The sequence below is a fragment of the Carlito syrichta genome, unplaced genomic scaffold (assembly GCF_000164805.1).
Source record: "Carlito syrichta isolate Samal-C Ts95f unplaced genomic scaffold, Tarsius_syrichta-2.0.1 Scaffold304318, whole genome shotgun sequence".
NCBI classification, from domain to species: Eukaryota; Metazoa; Chordata; class Mammalia; order Primates; family Tarsiidae; genus Carlito; species Carlito syrichta.
This window is the reverse complement of record NW_007248414.1, coordinates 850,254-870,830: the sequence shown is the minus strand read 5'-3', so window position 1 is coordinate 870,830 and position 20,577 is coordinate 850,254. Positions and strand designations below refer to the sequence as shown.

General features: G+C 54.8%; 1 protein-coding gene across 5 annotated transcripts in view; it reads right to left on the bottom strand.

Moving 5' to 3' along the window:
* The window catches only part of ATP2B2 (ATPase plasma membrane Ca2+ transporting 2), a 219,228-nt gene extending 198,995 nt beyond the window's left edge, over positions 1-20,233 (bottom strand). For all 5 annotated transcript variants that reach the window (XM_008059645.2, XM_008059644.2, XM_008059642.2 and 2 more), the window contains exon 1: positions 20,144-20,233. The gene's annotated coding sequence lies outside the window, so the exon portion shown is untranslated. The remainder of the gene's footprint in view (positions 1-20,143) is intronic.
* Positions 20,234-20,577: the final 344 nt, after the last annotated feature.

The window sequence follows — 20,577 nt, the reverse complement described above, 5'->3', positions numbered from 1 at the left end:
CCTTCAGACTCCCACCCCAGAGTTCCCACCACACCCAGCGCCACCTCCTCCCTCCTCTCCACATCCAACCTGTCTTCCTTCAGCCCTGGACGGCCTGCCAGCAGCTGGGGACAGGTGGCGCTGGAGCCAGCCCTGGTTCCGTTCCTTCTCCCCGCATGGCACTGAACCAGTTACTCAACTTCTGGGAAACGCAATGACTAGGGCAGTGACATTTACAGGGTTCTGGCTGGGTGTCAGGTGCTGAGCCTTCGGCTCTCCTGGCTGACCTCATTCGTTGCTTCCTCATCTGCAGAATGGGTCTGGCCAAGGCGTTCGGCCAGCCCCGAGACGGCACTTGTGAAGTGGACTCACCAGCCTGCAGCACCACGCTGATGCTGAGATTCTGCTTTGAAGGGCAATGCTTGTTTAGAGCTACGATTTTCAGATGTGTTTTCTTCTTCTTTTTTTTAAAGCCACAGGCGTGCTATTTATAGTCAGCTCCCGTGCAGGTTTTTATCATTCCTTGCCTGCTCTGCTAAAAATAACAAATGACAAAGGTCACGTCTGCTCCTAGCTATCTGAGGAATCTACGAAGAAAGAGGCTTTGATTCCCTGCCTCAGGGTGAACTGAGAGCTCTCCTGCCGGCCAGGGGCAGGCCCCAGCCCTGCTGGGGTCCACAAGCAGGAGTTGAGGAGGCCTGGGGGAAGGCCCGCAAGTGTCCCCCTGGCAGGCAAGTCCTGGCCTCCACCACCTCTCCCTCCAGCCTGGGGAGGGAGGTGGTGGGGAAGCACACCGGGCTGATGGGCAGAGGGCCTGGGTCCTGGTTCCAAGGGTGCAGTGTGAGCCACATTCCCCCCGTGTTCAACATGAGAGGGTGGGCACACAGCCTCGGGATGTGCTCTCAGTCCTCAACACACAGAAGTGCTGTCCCTTCCCCTCTGGCCTGCGCTGCTGTGGACTCGTCTAGTGACACCTATTGGTCCCCGATAGTGATAAGGGTGTTGATGATGCCACTACTCAGAGTCACTACTTGTGGCGTGCTGGTGATGTGCAGGCCGGGAAGGCCTTCAGGTAGGGTGAGCTCACGGCATCTGTGCAAGCCTCTGGGGAAGGAAGGCTGCCGTCCTCATCTGGCAGATGGCGGGGGGTGAAGTCCAGAAAGGTGAGACTGTGTCTCCTGCCAAGTGATGATGGCCCAGAATATGGCCCGGATGTCACCTCTGGGGCCTGCACTTGGCTTCAGGCACCATGCTGGGCATAGTGGGTGGGAAGACAGACCCAGGGCTAGCTGCCCCTGCTGCCGTGGGGCGATGGCCACAAGCATGATGGGACTTCCGCCATGTGGGGAGCGGCAGTGTGTGGCCAGGGCTGGGCAGCCCGTGGTGCTCACTTCACTTGGTGGTCACCAGCTGGAAAGTGGGGGGTGAGGCATTCTAGGGAGCAGCGGAGGGAAGGTGGGCAGGGCTGGGGTGGGAGCCGCAGAAGCCACCAGAAGGGCCTGGATGCCCCCTACAAGGAGGTTCGCATTTAGTCCTTGGGCCAGAGTCCCCAAACTCCAGGAGTGATACTGCCAGTCTGCAAGTTCTAGCACATGCTTCACATCTGACCTGAAACCAACCGTCTTCTAGAAATATGTGTGTGTCTACTTCGTGATATCTTAAGCATTCACGGCCACAATATCATAGATTGGCTCCACTAGTTGTATTTTTCTCCTGACACATTAAACACACACACACACACACACACACACACACACACACACACACACACACACACACACCAAAAACCAAGCACACAGCTATTACACTAGAAAGGGTGTGTGTGTTTGCCCTCCAGCACGGGGACTCGGGTCTGCCTTTGTGACCTGCAACTGGGGACTTTGGGACCTGATCTGGGAGACTGAAGGATTTCTAGGCAGAGAGAAGGGGCAAGTCCGGGGTGGCAGTGTGCCTGAGCTGGCAGCCCCACCTTGGCCTCAGCTCCCTTTGATTCGCTTTTCCCAGCCGAGTACTGCGCTGCCGTTCTGACCTCAATGACTAACACACATTCCTGGCCTAGTTAGAAAGCCCCTCGCCTCCCGTATTTATAGCCATCTCCGACTCCACACACCTCTGAAGGAGGCCCGGCCCTTCCGTGGAAACTTCTTTCGCTGCCCCTGGCCTGCCCTGAGCCCCGCCTCCCCTGCCAGGAGCTGCCAGGCTATCCTCTTTGGGGGACAGGAGAAAAGCAGGGATCGCGTCCTGTGTGGCCACGGGCAAATGGCCTCCCCTTCCTGAGCCTCATTTGTAGGATGGGCACCATCATGCCCACTGGGCTGGGCTGTGGTGAGGGCGAGGCGAGGTCCTTGTTCTGAGATTGTGAGCAATGACGCGTGTTTGTGGAGCACCTGTGATTTCCGGGGCCCAGTTCTGAGTACTTGGCACCCAGGACCTCATTTCATTCTTACGACAGCCCTTTGGGGGACATTCTGTCATCATCATGCCCATTTTGTAGAGGAGGAAACTGAGGCACAGGGAGGTTCGTTAACTTGCCCGAGGTCACGCAACTACCTGGGATTCCAACCAGACCTCAGAGTCCATAGCTTGGGCAATGCTGAACTTGGCACACGAGCAGGTCCTCAGCGCCCTGTGGGTTTACCCCTTTTGCTTCCTGCCCGCAGAGTCTCCTGAAGCAGCCAGGCAGGTCCTTTGCCATCGGCAGTGAAGTGGCCGGGGCAGGAGCCAGTGCTGAGGGTGTAGTGTCAATGCCTGGCCCTTTCAAGGGGTTACCAGGGACAAGGAGTGAGAAAGGGAGGAGCGTCACGGCTGGCCTTCCACCAGGGTGCCCGGCTTGTCAGAGAGGGATGCTGGGGCCTAGGACAGCGCGGAGCGGGTTGGCGTCTGGGGGCACATGAGAGGCGCTGGGGCCCCAGGCATGGAGACCTCAGTTCCCATCCCCCTCCTCCACCTGCTTCTGACTTCTCTCACCCTTCAATCTCCGAGGGGAAAACATCCAAGAAATGTTTTCATAGAAAGGTCTCAGGAACTTAAGCCACTTTGTCCCATGAAGATCGATAGCTCCAAAAGAGGGCTCCAAGAGAGAATAGAGAACTAGCATTGTTGGGGTGTTTACTCAGCACATGGCACAGTGCCAGGCACTTAGCAGTCACACTGGCTGCGCACCTCCTCCCCACTCCATACCAGCAGTGACACCGGCTGCTGGGTGTGTGGTGACACCTGCTTGAGGGCGCTCACCTCGCACAGGGCTGGGCTGGGACACACACGGGCTGGGGATGGCTCACACCACATGGCTGCTGACGGCAGGTGCGGGAGCATCCTGCTTCACCTCCTCACCCGCCATTCCTGCACAGACTTGATCATCCCACATGGCCACTTGGGCCTAGTGCAAATGTCCCGTCTTTCTGCTCTTCCTGTAGGGCTAAAACCCTATTCTCAGACTCCAGTGAAGCTCCCAGTCACGGTTTCAGGATTCCGGAATCGAAGAGAGGTGTTGGGCTGCCTGTCCTTAGCAGAAAATTAATGGCCGACCCTGATTTAATTAGCTTTTCCTTACAGTGATTTAGGGAGGGCTGTAATTAGCTCAGGGGCCTGGAGGGAGCGGCCCATGTGTTGGAGCAGGCGGCAGGGGAGGGGGGCTGGTTTTGAGATCCAACTCCAGGTCTTGCCAGGTAATGGAGGCTGGGAGAACCCTCGCTGCCTGTGGGAGGTGGGCGGAGAGAAATTCTCACAGGAAGAGATGGGGGCTGGAGGGGCAGAGGGTGGGCCGAGAGATTCTGCTCTCTCCATCTGCGTCGGAGGACCCAATCACACAGCACATGTGGCTTCTGCAGGCCACCTGCCACTGTGGGTTCAGAGTGGCAGAAAAGCTCGCTCTCCACTGAGGACGGCTATGGAGACCCTTCCACGACACCAGGCATTCAAGACCTTCCCAGCTGGTAACAGGGCTCCCAGGACAGGGTCTGTGCCTCACAGAGGGCAAGCAGGCATCAGCCAGACAAGGCCCAGGGTTTTGCCTGCGACTCTCGCCGGGCTCAGACTTCAAGGGCACACGCATTTCAGATGAGCCGACTGGCGCTGTGGGTCCCCAGCCCCCACAGACCCGCCTTGGTGGTTTCCTGCCCAGCCCGCCCCCACCCCCACACCAACCCTCACGGCGGAGCAGAGCCAATCCCACTTTTAAGGAACCCGGCTGTGGTCCTGAGGCGTCAGAGAAGCAGCTACAGACACCCAGCTGAACCACACCATGGCGCTTACAGGCTATGCTTGGGAATGAGGCAGGGTCTGGGCCCGGCCAGCCTGCATGTGTGAATTTGCAGCCTGAGAGCTTTCGCAGACATTCATACACTCACAGGCCACGAGAGTGCCAGTGGTCACAGGCGGGGATTGAGTCCCCAAGGGCTGTTTGCTCCTTGACCCAGACGATCTGTCTGACGCTCACACTCGAGGTGTTTTAAGGATGCTGTGAACCCCACCGGGTCTGCTCAGCAGAGAAGCAGGGGCTATGCAGACACTACACAGAGACCAGGAATGGGGGTGACACTCAGCCTTCAGAGACATGGATACCCTAGGTGCTTGTGTGTCCTCTGAGGTGTGGGGAAGATGGACTGGGGGCTCCTTAGGGGATTTGTCTTGAATGTGATAGGGAAGTCAGCAGCATTGGGCCACACGTGGAAGGAATGGCAGTACGTGCTGCCCACCACTTTCAGGGCACCTGCCAGGTGCCAGAGACCATGCCACACTCTAGCAATTGCACGCGCTGTCTCTAATTCCTGCAACAGACTACTTGCCATGGACAGGAGACGGCGGTCGGGAGGGAGGTCACCTGCCCAAGACTACCCGGCCATACGGGGCAGAGTTTGGATTTGAACCCAGCCAAGTCTGTGAGCTAGCAAGGCCTTGTTCTTCCATACTTCACAGAGGTGGTGCAGTGGGGCTGGGGACCAAAAGATGGGGAGGGTTCAGTAGGTGGGTAAGAGGCAGAAAGGAAAGTAAACGTCAATTCTATGTCTAAATGCATGATGCTTGCCTACTGTGAGCCAGATCACCAAGGTGAAAGGTGCACAGTGCACGCCCACCTGCTACCTGTGGGCTGCTGCGCCCTACTGGACCAGCCTTCCTTTCCTGTGTGTGTGTGTATGTGTGTGTGTGTGTGTGTGTGTGTGTGTGGCTTAGTCCTACCTGACAGGTCTTCCCTGCTCAGGTTTGGCAGCAGACCCTTCCGCCCTGGGCCCTTCATTTGGTTTCTACTCTGCCCCCAACCCCTGCAAGGCCTGCAGCCCCACCCTGGACCTGGTACTAGTTTCATCAGATGTTTGCAGACCCTCATGCTTTGCTTCTTCTCAGCTGCTGTGCTCATCCCCCTCCTTGTGTGTGAAGCTCAGAGCGGTTAACCAGCTGTCTCAAGGTCAAACAGCCAGTAAGTGGAGAGGCCAGAACTTGATCACTCCTCTGTCCGACTGCACAGCCTGAGGCCTTCTCTGGGACCCTGCCTGCCCCATGACCCTCGTGTCCACCTCCCTTCCACCTCCCACTCATTCCCCTGGAGTTGCTTGCTCCATGCACAGCCCTTGCTGACATCCTGCTGCACTTGTCCATGGGAGGGAGGAGATGCATTTTGGAAGTCCAAGAAAATGACACTTGAAACTTTTCTCTGTAGCCCTTGCTACCCAAACGTGCTGAGCCCTGGACAGAAGCAGTCTCCGAAGGACTCACCTTGACACTGTCTGTTTGGCTGGGGCTGACGGTGCCCTTCCCAAAGACCTTCATGGAGCTCGGGGTGGGTGTTCTGAACCTCCTGTTACAGATGAGGAAGCCACAGGCTCAGAGAGGTAACGGGGCTGCTCAAGGTCACATGCACACCTGGAGGTGACCTGGGATGTCCCACGTTCCCTCCCAGAGCCTGAGCTTCTTTATCTGCAAGGATGAGGGTGTGTTGGCTTTCCAGGGCTGCTGTGAGGACTGAGGGAGGAAATTTGGGCGGAAGGATCCAGCACAGGCCCTGGCACTCGGAGTGTGCCACAGCTGGTGGATGCATCGACTCTTCAGATAATGTGAAGGTCACAAGCATGTGGACAGTTAGGATAAAGAGAAAGACTCGCTCGAGCAAACAGGCAGGCTGGCAGCTGCCGGCAGTGATAACAGCAGCGGATTTGTACTGTCCAGTCCTCTGTGTATGCTGTCTCATTTCATCCTCCTCACAAGCTGTAGACAGGATTTTTATCCCCGTTTTACGGATGGGGAAGTGGAGGTGCAGTCGGGTTAAGTAAGAAGGATCCAAAGAGCAGTTTCCAATAAAAAAGGAAAAAAACAAAACAAAATCACCCAACTCCACTTCAGAATATGGCAAGCCTTTAAATTAACCCTCTCTGAAAAGAAACCCTCCAAGTTTCCCTCTTAGACATTCTTTTCTTCGTCCCCTGGGCACTCACTTCACAACTTCCTTTACCATAGGACTTACTGTCGCCCCCCCCACCTCTGGCAGGCCACCCTGGCCCCAACTGCTCAAGGCAGGCGGGGAAACTGAGGAAGCCTTTGAAGTTCTGGCTCCCAGCTGGGAGGCCGGGGCTGGGGGGAATCGGAGCTCTGTCGATTTCACATCTTGGCTATGGCTTTGCAAGGGCTGGAGGCTCTTGTTTGATACCCGTGGCAGCCCCGACTCATGGTGCAGATGGTGTCTGGTTAATCTAAATCAGATTTCAAAGATGCTCTTGGAAAAATCCTGGGCCAGGAGAAATTCCCCCTGACCTCCCCTCCCCTGGCTAATCTCTCGGGGATCCCCTGGGGGACTTGCACAGGGGAGAGGGGGCTAGGAGACCTCTTTTTGGCCCCATGAAGCGTCAGCCACCATGGGATCCAAGTGGTCCTCTGTGGGCCTCAGGCTCCTCTTCCACAAAATGCAGGAAAAAATGAGAGAAGGTGAACCAGCAGGGCTGGGCTGGAGTGGAAGCTGCGAACCAGCCTCGGTGAAAGCAGCCAGCTTAAAATACACCTGTTTATTTTGCCCAGAGCTTAAAACAAAACGGAATTAAACGCCAATATTTAAAAATTGGGGGGCTGTGCATAAGAATCCAGATTTCGGTCTTCGCTTGAAATATGGTAAGCGTTGCCCGACTGGGGGACAGGAGATGTGGAGGCCACGGAGATGGACACCTGGTCACCCGTTCCCTCCCTCCCCATCCCAATCCACTCAAGGCGCCTTCTCTCCCGGATTCAGGAGGCAAGTGAGTTTACAATGCCTGGACCTCCCTTTCTCCTGAATGTGGGGACCCCCTCAAGGGAGAGGGTGGGCTTCTGGCATAAACCCTTTCCACTCATTTAATAAATATTCATTATATGCCAAGGGTTGCTTTAAATGTACCAGGCGCATCCTGAGCAGTGTACACACACCAACCAACTCCTTACTACTCACAACAACCTTGTAAGGTGAGTACTGATGTATCATATCCATTTTACAGATGAGGACACTGGGGCACACAGAGGCTGAGTCACTTGCCCAAAGTATTGGGATTGAACCCTGACAGCCTGGCTTCCAAACCTGTGCAGGGCTGTGTGTTCTGGGAGGGTAGCCAGTCTTATGACTTTGGCCACGCTTCCATCTCTCGATATAAGCACTAACTCACCCCACTCGGCTCTCCTTCCCTTCTCTCCTGTGTTTACCACTCCCCTCCCTCAGGTGGCAACCAACTCCCTTCGTCTTCTCAGCAACCCTCTAAGGGGCAGGTACTATTTTCCCCATTTTAAGATGAAGAAATTAAGGCACAGAGAGCATAAGCAACTTGTCCAAGCCCATGTGACCAGAGGTGGGAGAGCCAGGGTCTTACCCGGCCATCTGGCTGCAGAAGCTCTCGGCACCTTCTGACCGCCCAGAGTCCCCCAGCTGCCCACCCTGCAGTTCCTTTCTTCCCTCATCATTTCTTTACTTCCCCATCCACCCAATGCTCAACTTAGACCCGGCGCCCATGCCGCCCCAGAGACCCCTGCAAGGAGCTGCCAGCCCCAGCCGCATGGAGGCAGCCAGGTGGAAAGGCGACATCCTGCTCCCAGAACAGGAACTGCCCGTGAGCGTTCCCTCTGGGGCCCAGGCCAGCGGGAGAACTGGTTTTCGATGGACAGCCCTGGAGAGTTCAGGAAGAGGCAGCAGGGGAGAAGCTGGTGGCCCTGACGGCTTCCTGCAGGGGTGAGTCCATGGTAAGGCACTTCTGGATTCGGGGAGAACCCGGCAACCTTATGCCCACACCCTCAGACTCCACCCTTGGGGGCGAGAGCACCAAAGCCTTTTGGTTCTGGCTCTGACACTACTCCAGTGAGTTCCTGAAAGAGGAGCTTCGCCTTTTTAGCTCTCAGTTTCCCTGTTTGTAAAATGAGAGTATAGACCCTGAAGCTCACAAAGACCAGATCCAGCCCTCAGACAGACACATTTTGTTGGAGTATTTACAGTGTTTTTTTTTAAATGTTCCTTTTGTTTAAGAATAGTTACAGATTTACAAAACAAATTATGAAGATAGCACAGAAAGTTCCCATCCACCCCACATCCAGTGTGAACATCTATTGTGAACATCTTACATTAGTATATTTCTCACAATTAAGAAATTAATATTGTTCTGTTAATATCCACCAAGATTCATACTTTATTCCCTTTTCCTTTGCTTTTCCCTGGTGTCCTCTTTCTGATCCAGGATCTCATCCAGGATACCACATTACAAGGAGTCTTTGTGTCTCCTTAGGCTCTTCTCGGCTGTGAGAATTTTGTCAATTAAAAAAAGAAAAAAAGATTTGAAGCCAGGCTTGGTGGCTCATGCCTGTAATCCCAGCACTTTAGGAGGCCAAGGTGAGAGGACTGCCTGAGCCAGGAGTTCCAGACCAGCCTGGGCAACATAGTGAGAACTTGTTGCTACAAAATAAAAGAATTAGCACACACCTGTGGCCCCAGGTGCTTGGGAGGCTGAGGTGGAAGGACCACCTATGCCTTGGGGGTTGAGGCTGTGGTGAGCCCCGATCGTGCCACTATACTCCAGCCTGTCCAACCTGGGCAGCAGAGAGAGAACACGATTTGGAAAAAAAAGATGAGAATACCTCAGAGGGAATGACTTGAGCTACTAGAAATATTTTACCCTGGGCGGTGGTGGTTACACCAGTGTAGACACACATAAGAAGCATCAGGTGGTACTGTACCCACTTTTACACAGGTATATTATACCTCAGTAAAGAACAACCGGATGGCTCCAATTTACCACAGTCCCCAGCACTTCCTATCAAGTCCCCCTCAGACTCTATCATTCTTTCATGTCAACTACCTCACACCTGAAGTCACCACACCATAGATAAATAAGCCTCTCCTAGTATACTCATCTGTAAGGTGGGCACAATAATATTTTCTACCTGATAAAGCTATAGTGAAGATAAACTGTGAAAACGTATATCAAGTTCTTAGTGTCTGGTGCCAAATAATGGGAACGAGTATTATTAGTAGTGGTACTATTATTTTGGAGACAGGGTCTCACTCTGTCATCCAGGCTAGAGTGCAGTTGCCTGACCATTGCTTCCTATAACCTCAAACTCCTAGGCAATTCTCCCACTCCAGCCTCTTGAGTAGCTGGGACTATAGGCACATGCCACCACGTCCAGATAACTTTTTTTTTTTTTGTAGTGATGAGATCTCACTATATTGCCCAGGTTGGTCTTGAACACCTGGGCTCAAGTAGTCCTCCTATCTTGGCCTCCCAAGGTGCTGGGATTACAGGCGTGAGCCACTGTAGTCTGGGAACGATTATGATTATTCCTTGTGTAATATTTATATTATTAAAACAGGTGCATAAGTCTTCCTTATCCTGAAAGCAAACCCCCTCCTCTCCGTCCTCTCCCTCTCCCGCCTCCTCTTGTGTCACTGTTCCTCTCTGCCAGGGACGGCCAGAAGGTAGAAGAGACAGAGAGAAACCTGCAAAGATGGTGTATATCTGCTAGCAGAACTAGAAGACCCCTGAGCACGACCCCCAGATAGTCCCCAAAGCCCAGGGAAGCCTTGGGGGGAGTTGGGATCCCCATCTCTTCCCATGAAGCTGGCCCTTTGATGCGAGAGGCTCTGCAGTTCCCACAATCTACCCCCAAAGCTGTATCTTGCCCCCTCGGGGACAGTCCCTGCCAAGGGTCCCTGAACACAGTGGGGAAGTGGGAGGGTGTGTGGAAATCATGGGGCATGGTGACCCCCCCACCCGGGCTCTGTGCCGGCTCAGTCTTTTGGAGGATTTTCAGCTTCCCCTGTGTGGCAGCCTCAGACCCCCTCCCAGAGCCAAGAGGTCAGTGGGATGTGGGTCCCCAGCTGCTTTAGGGTGACCTCTTGCAAGGCAAACGCCAGGTTCTAGGCAGGGTAGACTGCTGTCCACGACAGGTGTGGAGAGGCAAGAAGGACTGACGAGGGCCCACGGGGTGGTCCGGACAGGGGCTGAGGGCGAGGAGACCAGGGCCGGGTCCTGTATTGCTGTGGGACTGACGACAAGTCCCTCCCCATCTCTGAGTCTCTCTCTACGACTGCTATCAATAATACTAATAACAGATAACAGGGATGACGACAATGACAGCGGTGGTGATGACCGTAGTTCCCGATTAAAGAGTAAGGCCCAGGATGAGCCCTGTTTGTATACAGCATAACTCCAACCTCACGAACTCTCCACTAGGCGGGTCCTGTTATCTCCACGTCACGTATTTAAAAACGGGTCTGGGAGTCAAGAGCTTCCCAGCTAGCTAAAAAGTCTGCAGACACAGGATTCACACCTGAATCTGACACCGTGCCCTGGGCTGAATCTTCTGTCTCTGTTCCTGTGACGTGGCTAGGTGGCCCCAAGGACGTCCCCTGTTCAGGGGCAAAGGGGAGCCACCCACTGGGCCCTTGTCTGTGCTGAGGGACTTCCTCCGTCATCTCGCTTGATCTTCAAACAAACAGCCTTATGAAATTGGTACCACTTCCATCACTCCCATTTCACAGGGCAAGAGACAGAGGCAGAGTAAACATTCCCACCAACACATGGGAGGCAGGTTTGAACCTGGGCTGTCTGGCTCAAGTCCACGCCATTGCACACTTTAGCTGCCTTCTGGAGGGAGGGCTCCCATGGAGCCAGGTGAGGTCAGAGACTGTTCCCCCAGAAGACTTCGTCAATACCCACAAAGCTCATCTGGACAAGGCCTTACCTCTACCCTCCCTTCCAGCCCAGGACGCGAAGCCTTGCTGGCTCCCTCACACTGTGTCTCCATCTAAGCCACCTCCCCTGACCCCCTGCCCACCTCCTGTCCCCTGCTCCAGACTGGAGACCCAGGCTCCTGGGGGGTATCAGCCAGCCCAGGGCCTGGGGCAGTGCCCAGTCATCTCAGCTTCCCATACCTGGGCAACTCCCTCGGTGTCCCCACTGGGTCCCAGGCCACGGATACAAATCCCACTCTGACCTCTGGGCTTCAGCACCGACAATCGCGTGGAAGTCCGTGCCCCACAGCGCCTGGGTCTTGGCTGCCGGCAGGGCTGCCTCCCTTTCTGGCCTGAGGATCAGCGGAGGGGAGGCGGGGTGGGGAGGGGCGGGGAGAAGAGCAGGCCACCGGGCCGTGATTGGTGAAACAGCGGTCTCTGCCAAGAGCAACCTGGATGGCAGGTGTTTCTTCGTGCCCCCAGCTTCCTCCTGGGCCCTATTCTTGTGAACACGAGGCTCCTGATCCTATCAGCAGCACCCTGGCTTCAGTCTGGTTACCTGGAAGTTCTTTTGTTCCGAGGACTTGCTGTACAACTGGCTGGCGTGGAGTGGCCCCGGGACTGTGGGGACGGGGTGGCCGAGATGTGTGTCTGGCCCAACCCAGGAAGGAGGCTTCCAATGAAACGGGTCACACGGGTGTGAAGGACTGGGGAGAGGCCAGGCTGGGAGAGGGTGGAGCACAGCCTGGGACAAATGGCTCAGAATCTCACCCCCTCCAGGGAGCCTCTCAGGACTAAGGGGAACACTCACCTCTCGGCCCTGTGACAGCCCTTGCTTGCTGCCTCCTAATGCACCTGATCACTCTCTCTCCCTTCACAGAGACCAGGAAGAAAACATTGGTTGTTTCCTGCCAACCTGCCCTTTCTCTGACATCCCTGGAGGAGCGCTTTCCACATGGGCAAGTTTCCCAGCTACTGTGCTCTCCCCTTTCGCATACAACGATTGTTTTATTTTAAACACTTCATATGTAAGGAACTCACCCCTTATGTGAATGGATATTTTGCTAATCACAAAAACTCCTCTTCGGCGGACAGAAGACCACCTATACCACAAACATAATATTAGTCAACCTAGTGACTTCCTTTGTTTTTGCTGTTTGAAATATGGCTTAAGTCGGGCACAGCGGTGCCTGGAATACCAGCTACTTGGGAGGCCAAGGTGGGAGGATTGCTTGAGGCCAGGAGTTCAAGACCAGCCTTGGGAACATAGCGAGACAAATAACAACAACAACAACAAAATATTAGCCTGGTGTGGTGGTGCGTGCCTGTAGTTCCAGCTCCTGGGGAGGCTGAGGTGGGAGGATCACTTGAGCCCAGGAGGTCAAGGCTGCAAAGAGCTATCTATGATCATGTTAGTGCACTCCAGACTGTGCAACACAGCAAGATCCATCTCAAAAAATGTATATATATATATGGTTAAATCAGGTGCTTTCCTGCGAGTTGATTTCTTGGTGGCAACATGAGACTCTCGGAGCTCAGGACATGTTGCCCCTTCACTATGTACCCCAGACTGTAGACTGTTTGAAGCTCATGCATGGGATTGTCATGACCGCTTTGTCTCTGCTCTTGACTCCAACTCTGTAAAGTGCCCATGACTGCAGCGCCTGCGGCTTCTAGTAGCAGACTCCCTGCTCTGCGATCTCAACATGGAACCTGCCTGGTGGCCCCTGCACCACCTTTGCTCCGCACGCTGGGCACCGACTGTGTGTCAGGGACAGGGACCGGGAGACAAGCAAGACTGAGACTCTGTGCTCAGGGAGGGAGAGAGGATCAGGAAGACCCTGACCTCGATGCCTGTGCTCAGAGAGGTTAGACCACTTCCCCTGGGTCACACAGCTAGGAAGAAGTGGGTACAGATTCAAAGGCAGACCTGTTTGACCTAAAGCCCGAGTTCCTTCCACTGCCCGCTTCTCCAGGGGAGTTTATGTTCTGGTGGAAGATATGTCACTAAACAGCCCAGCAAAACACAAGAGGATCCATTCCACATTGGAGGCATGCCTGAGGAGCCGTGGGGACATGGAGGGTGCAGGCATGGATTATCACGGGGTGGAAGTTCCATCAGGGAACGTCCACAGGGAAGTGGTGGTGGAGCCTAAGCCGTTCCACCCTCTAGCCTAAGACATCGGGCAGTCCACCTTAGAACCGTGCCTGGAGGAAGAGTCCCGATGCCCTGCAGTTTATGCACAGACGCCTGAGCTTGAGGGGCATGAACTGTGCGCATCCCTGCACTGTGCACACGTCGGGCCGTGAGGTCCCTTGAGTCAGCCAGGAAGAAAGGAAAAGTCACCAGTCAAGGGCACTGGGGAAAGCATGCAGTGCCGGGGGGGTTGTTGGGTCCTCTGGGTGCTTCTCAGGAAGGTGCTGTCGGTGTCCTGACTCTCAGGTGGGTGGAGGGAAGGTGGGTGCCTCCTCAGTCCTCCCACTGAGACTGAGGAGGAGAGCCCTTCCCAGGCAGGCCTGGGCCGCGAGCAATGACTGGGAGCCCAGCGGACTCGAAAGCAGCAGCAGGTGGTTCTGAGCATTGACCAACCAGGCCTTTGTGGATGGGCCAACTCATCACCCCCCACGGCAGCCTCCGTGGTGGAGGAGCTGTGCCCAGTCTACAGGTGGGCAAAATGAGGCACAGCGAGGGGCCCACAGTGAGCGGCTGACATCGTCATTGTCCTTCCAAGTCTGAGCATGGCGTTCCTCCTCCTGTAGGTGCCAGCACCATGCTGGAGACAGACGGAGGGCTGGGGGCTTGCAGGTAGGGACGGGTGGGGGTGGGCATGTGGCCTACATGAGTGCCTTTAGTCCTTACCACAGCCTGTGACACGGGAATGGACCATTTGTAGATAAGCCAACCCAGGGCCAAAGAAGGGCGGTTACCTGCCCAGGGTCGCTCAGCAGAGCCAGATTGGAACCTGGAATCCACGTGTTCTCTGCTGTGCTATGTGCCCACTCACCTCCTCTGAGGTCCATGTTTTAGCCTCACTTTGGCATGGAATCCCCAGAGACAGTGAAAGGGCACCAATAGCAGACTCGCCAGGTAGCAGCACGAGGTTAAGACTCACAGAGGAAGGCAGCCGTGACTGTTACCACTTCAGCCCTCCTGTCACTCACAGCCCACCCTGCGTGTTCCGTGGTTTCAGCGAGGCCGTTCCTTCCACTAATACCTCTTTGAAAATGTAAATGTTCCTGGGACACGTATCCACCCACTGCCTCCTGCGAGGGCATTCTGCCTCCTGGACTTTGGTCTGGGGGAACTGATCCAGCAATACATTCAGCTGGGCAAGCACTGGTTGGGTCCCAGCTAGGAGACATGGCCCGTGCTGAGTGCCTGAGAGGGGGCAGGAGTCCCTGAAGACAGGCTCTTGCCTGCAACTCACCAGATGGAGCTTGCATACCTGGAGCCAGGGTGAGCGGCACCTGATGGAGCCTCAGCTCCTGGGTCTGTATCCCCATGTGGGTCTGAGCCCACGAGACGGGCAGGATGAGGAGAAGGGGGAGAATGGGAGATGGGGACTCACGGTACCTGGTGACGCATACACTCAGGCCAGAGGCCCTAGGCACCTCACCATGGGCACCCAGAGGCACAAGGGGGGAGCAAGTAGGGAGCCAGTATACACCTGAGCTCCAGGCAGAGCAGCCTCACTACAGTATGGGTGGGCGTGGGTGGTTCCCTCTGCCCAGCCAGACGTGGACTCCCTGGAGGCTGCTTCCGAGAGCCAGGCAGAGCTGGCCCGAACCCACCTGGCCCAACCCGCTTGTATTTTCAGGGAGGCCAACTGAGGCCCAGAGAGGGAAGAGAAAGAGTGCCTACTGCATGCCAAGCCCCACACAGACCCTGTGTAGACTCTCCTCATTTGGGAGATAGGAACCAGCCCTACTTTGTGCGTGGAGAAAACTGAGGCTGGAAAAGTGGCGAGATTCACCTAGGATTGCAGAGCTCAGACTGAGACTGGCAGCGTCGAAATGTGAAGCCAGCCCCAGGTACGCTGGCGCCGAGACTGGTACATTCCGACCCGTTCACGGAGCCCTGTTCTTGGTGCTGGCATCAGGGTGGGCCTTTTAAATTGTTGGCTCTTAGCCTACGCGATGTGGGAACCTCTCCTGCTCGGGGCAGGAAAGGGAGTGTCTCCCACCAACCTCTCACCGCTGTGGGCATCCCAGTCAAGCAGGGGTGATGGCTTGGGCTTCTCTGCACATCCCATCTTCCTGCAGGGGGGCCTAAGGTGGGCAGAGACTCAGGAGTGGGTAAATTGAGTGACTGATTAGAGGGAGAAGGGGCTCTCCCATGGGCCTGGAGCGCCCAGGAAGGACTTTATCCCTTTAGAGAAACAGTAGGAGGTGACCTAGGCCAGAAGCATCTTTCCCTCACCTTTTGAAGATCATTGCGGTGAAGGGCCCTGGCAGGCCCAGTGCCCACCTGTCCAATGACAGCCAGTTGCACCCCTTAACTGGCTTGTGAACTTCCTGTCTGTGCCTGTCTCGAAGGCTAAGACCTGGCTCGCCGTGTTTCCAGGGTCCAGCACATCGCTGTGCTGAGAAGGAGCTTGGCTTCAAGCCCACGGGCTCTTTACAGAAGATAATGACCCAGGACTGGAGTTTGTGAAGGCCAAGAGTTAATGGGCATCTCCTGGAAGTTAAGGCATTAGTGACTGTGAGGAGGATGTTGCCCTTTTGGGAAATGATGTAAAATATTCTTCAAGTCTATTTGAGATACTGAATGTCATGAATGAACTGTGGCCCATTCAGAGTCAGCTTCAAATCGCTATGGAGGCACTACTGGTTGAACTGGGTCCTTCCAAAACGATCTGTTGAGGCTCTAACCCTTAGTACCTCAGAATGTGACTTTGTTTGGAAATAGGGTCTCTACGGAAGTGACCAAATTAAAGTCAGGCCATTAGAATGGACCCCAAATGTCCAGGAGTCCTTACAAAAAGGGAAAACTTGGACACAGAGACAGACACACGCTGGGGGAAGACGATGTGAAGGCAGGAATTAAATAACATGTCTATACTCGAGGGAGTGCCTGAGATCTCCAGCAAGCCCCCAGAAGCCAAGAGAGAGGCACAGGACAGGTCTTCCCTTGGGATCCGCCCCTCTGACACCTTGATCTCAGACTTCAGCCAGCACATTTGTGTTATCTTAAGCCACACAGTCAGGGGTCCCATGCCTGGTCACCCCAAACTGACAAAGATAGCAAAATCTCTTTCCCCATGGCCTGTGCAATTGAGAGAGACCGACACGGTCCTGGCAGAAAGGGCCCTGGGGTCCTCACCACTTAAGGCCGTTGTTCCCGTTGGGGCCCACCAGGACAAAACTCCTGAGCAGCCTTTGATATCCAGGCCTCAAGCCGGGCACCTTCTAGCTTCTCTTTCATTCAATCCCTCCACGATCCTCAAAAGGAGGTCTTGTTCCTAGAGCAAGGGAGGTTGGGGCACTTCACTTGGCCAGGGTTGCACAGCCAGGACCTGTCCCCAGCAGAGGAAGATGGGCAGGTGGAGGAGACCTCGCTGCAGAAGAGCCTCTGACACTGCCCGGTTGCTACCAGGGTTTGAGGTGAGTTGACCCGATCTTTTGGCTCCATCCCTCGTATTTCAAACTCTGGGGCAGGCTGGGTATGTGGAGGGCTCATGTCTTCCTTGGATCTCTCACTGAGGAACACAGGATTGTAGGGGAAAGTTCAACCTTCCACTAAGGATAGGAACCCCCAAGTACTTCCCAAGTGCCAGTTTTCGCCGTTTATGGAGCACTTTCTCGTGCATGGGCCTTGGATGGGAAACACTGTGCCGTTTTAAGGAGGGATGGCTAGTTGTGTTGGCTAACTGGTATTAGTTAAACATTTAACTGGTGTTAGTTAAATGCCCAAGATGCCGCTCTGCCATGAGGACTCTGCCACTTGAGCTTATACTTAAGGAAAGATGCATGTAGGTTTCACTTAAAAGGGGTTTCTCCTGGGGATGTTTTGGTGTTGTTCTAACCCAGACTTGGAGAAAAACATTTCCCAGGAGTGTTTTCTGTCTTTACGACTTGTCTCAGTTTGTTTTGTCGCCGGGAGCCCCATTGGCTGAGAGGGTGTTGGGATTTCCCAAGTTCCCTGTCAGGAGGGGGCCCGACTGCCTCTTCGCTGGGTCATCTTGTCAGTTGCAGGAGGTCCTTCCACTCTGGCCACTGGGACACAGGGAAGCTCTAGGCTGGGCAGGTCAGCCCCGGCGAAGAGAAGGTGCTGCTGACCGCTCCATAGAGGACCAGCAAGAGCCGGACCCCTGACTGGGAAATGCAGTCCAGGCTGGGGTGCTGGTTCCCTACAGATGCAATTTCCAGCTTCTGCCACTGAAGCACGTTCTGCTAAAAGCCTGGACTCTGGAGTCAGACCGCCTGGGTCCAAATCCCTTCCAGGGTAAGTGGTTGCTCCTACTTTTGTAAAATGGGGGTGATGGGTTGTTGCAAAGACTAAATGATGAATATTTTTCAAGCACTTAGAAGAGGCCCTGGCATGTAGCGAGCACCACTCTAAGTGATTGCCGGGGTTATTTTATTTTCATTATTGTTATTACTGTGAACTCATTCAGCCAATGTAGATTGAGGGCTGTGCGTGTGGAGTCAGATGGACTAGGTTTAAATCCCGGCTTTGCTCTTTTCTAGCAACCCTGGGCACTTGACTTAACTACTCTGTGCCTTGATTTTGTCTTCTGTGAAATGGGGATAATAAAACTACAAGTGTCATAGGTTGGTGGTGAGGATAAGAGGCTCACGGTGAGCATTAGTGACTCCTAGGTACTACTGTCATGATGGAAATCTGTGTGACTGTGATTCCTGCTGGCTGTCGGCTCAGGCCCCCCACAGCTGCCTTGGGAGAGACTTAGGGTCACTTTGGGCAGATCCACTTCTGAGGCTGCAGGATCACCATTGGAGGCCCAGGCAGCCCTTCCTATGCCCTCCCTGGATTCTCCCTGCCCACCTAGAGCTGAGATCCAGCCCATCCCGGCATGTCCCTTACCCCCTAGTCCTCTTTCTCAAACATTGATCAGGTTGCCGGACACTTCAAGAGGTTACCCACTACACAGATTACAGTTCCAACTCCTCACGGGCCCTCTGCCTGCATTGTCTGCCTTGGGCCCTGCTCGCCCCTCCCCAGCTCCTCTGAGGGTGGGGCCTCCATTGCTCCAGCCACAAGGGCACATCAGGGGTGAGGTGTGCCCTCCATTTCAACACCCGCATGTAAAGGGTGCTCAATAAACACTTGTCAACAAATGAGCCGGTGGGTGAACCCGATTTCAAGCATCCTTTAGAGAGAAGATAATGTATCTCTGTTATTATGTAATAAGACAGGTGACAGTTCCACTATAGGGTTGCCAGCCTTGGGCATGGGATGCCTTCATCAATCCACCTCAGGACGAGGCAAGGGGACATGTCACCTCTTGCCCCTGTGGATGGCTTATGGATGGCTCTCCTCACCTCTTCTGCACACTCCTGTCAGAAGCTGCCAGCTTTAGACGCTCCTGTTTCTGTTCTGTAGTATTGATCGTTTAATATTCAAGAGGTGGCATTTAATAAATATGCAAGCAATTATGTAATGTGTTTGGAAACAATCTGGTCAGCCCCAAAGTGCTTGGGCAGGAAACCGAACTTGAGTGCAGTAAGAGGTCTGAGTGATCTCCAAGGGTGTTGAGGGAGGCCGTGGCCGGCCTGCTGCCTGCTCCCTCCCAAGGTGGCCTGCGGGTCCTCATCTTCCTCAAGCTGCAGGCACGGGGCGGGGCGGGGCCTGGGAAGCCAGCTATGTCTGCACAGTTAGGAAGAATCTGAGTTGCAGGCATCCTGGCTGCAAAGCTTCTTCTCTCTGGGTCTCAGTCTTCTCATCTGTGTAAAGAGTTGACAGTGCCTGATGGGGAGGTCAGATGAGAAGATGACCCCGAGCTCTGGCTCAAGGATGTTCACGCGGAACGAGAGTTGGGTCTGACGCTGCAAGGTGAGTGACGAGTCTGGCCCCCAACAAAGTGGAAATGGTGCACTGGGCATGGGCTCCAGCGTTTACATAATGCAAGGTGGACTGAGCGAGGCAGTAAAGAGATCCAAAGAAAAGGCTTCAGGGGCACAGAGGGAGATGGGGTCATCTCAGCAAAGGGCCAGAAAAGCTGCACCAGATCTGCCAAGTGTGCTGCCCTAGAAGGCAGAGAGAGGGCTGCCCCATTTAATTAACCTGCATTAGGCGACTAGCATGTAACTCACTCAACAAGTATTGATGAGCACCTACTATGTTCAGCTACTCTGCTAAGCACCTTCTACAGCTTGTTTGATTTGCATGAGATGCTGCTGTTATCCCCATTTTATAGATGAGGGAACTGAGGCTCAGAGGGGCTGCCCCAGTTGCAGAACTGGCATTTGAATCCAGGTCTGAGTCCCACTTCCAAGCCCTCAGTACTCACTAACCCAACTGCAGCCACCCAGCCGGCCTGCTCTGTCCTCTCCCTCAGCTCTCAGCACATGCCCCGGCAAGCCCGCCTGACCACCCACCTCTGGGGCTCCATAAGCAGCCCGGAGCCTCATCCAGAGGGCAGGAGAACGAACGAGGACCAGGAGAGGTGGTTGGCCCTTCATGCAGGTACCAGTCTGTCCTCTCAGGGCACAGGCAGTGTCAGAGCTCCCCGGCTTCCCAGCGCCAGTGCCGGGACAGACCCCGGGACTGATAACCATGCACCGTTATCAGACATGATGCTGTCTTCCTCCCCACAGTCCACACCATACTCCCTGTTTCACACAGAGCAGGGACTTCAGGGGATCTCCTCAAACCAGCCTAGTGGTGTACAAGTAACACACTGCCAACAGAACAGCCGAGGCAAGGAAGCTATGTCCAGACACTATGCTCTGGCTCAGATGACCCTCCGTCAGCACCCTGCAGTGGCTCTTTTCCCAGATGGCCCCCCAGCAAAGTCCCAGTCTCCAACTCACCCCTTCACGTCTTCTGGTTAAAGGAGCGGCGTCAGGGATTGGAAAATGGGGCCCATGTCTTGCTGGCTCAGGGGACTGGGTGACAACGTTCAACTCTGGAAAAGGCGAAAGACGGCATTGGTTAGGGGTGGGGGACCCAGTGGGTACCTAGGTCAGGAAGGAGAAGGGTAAAGAACAGTGGTGTGGGGCGTCCCCAGAGTGCAGGCTCTGGGGTAGGGCCAGGGTCAACAGAGACCCAGCCCCTGCCTTCTACACTGAGACCCACCAGGGTGGGCATGTCCCTGCCCAGGCCCCAAGCCCATCTCAGAGGCTCAAATCCTCTTGCTGGCAGGGGTCACGATGGGGTCTCCCTGTCTGCGGCTGATGTGGCCTGGGAGGGCAGAGGGGGTGTGGCAGAGTGGCCACCGGTGTGTGCTCTGGAGGGTAGTGGCCCT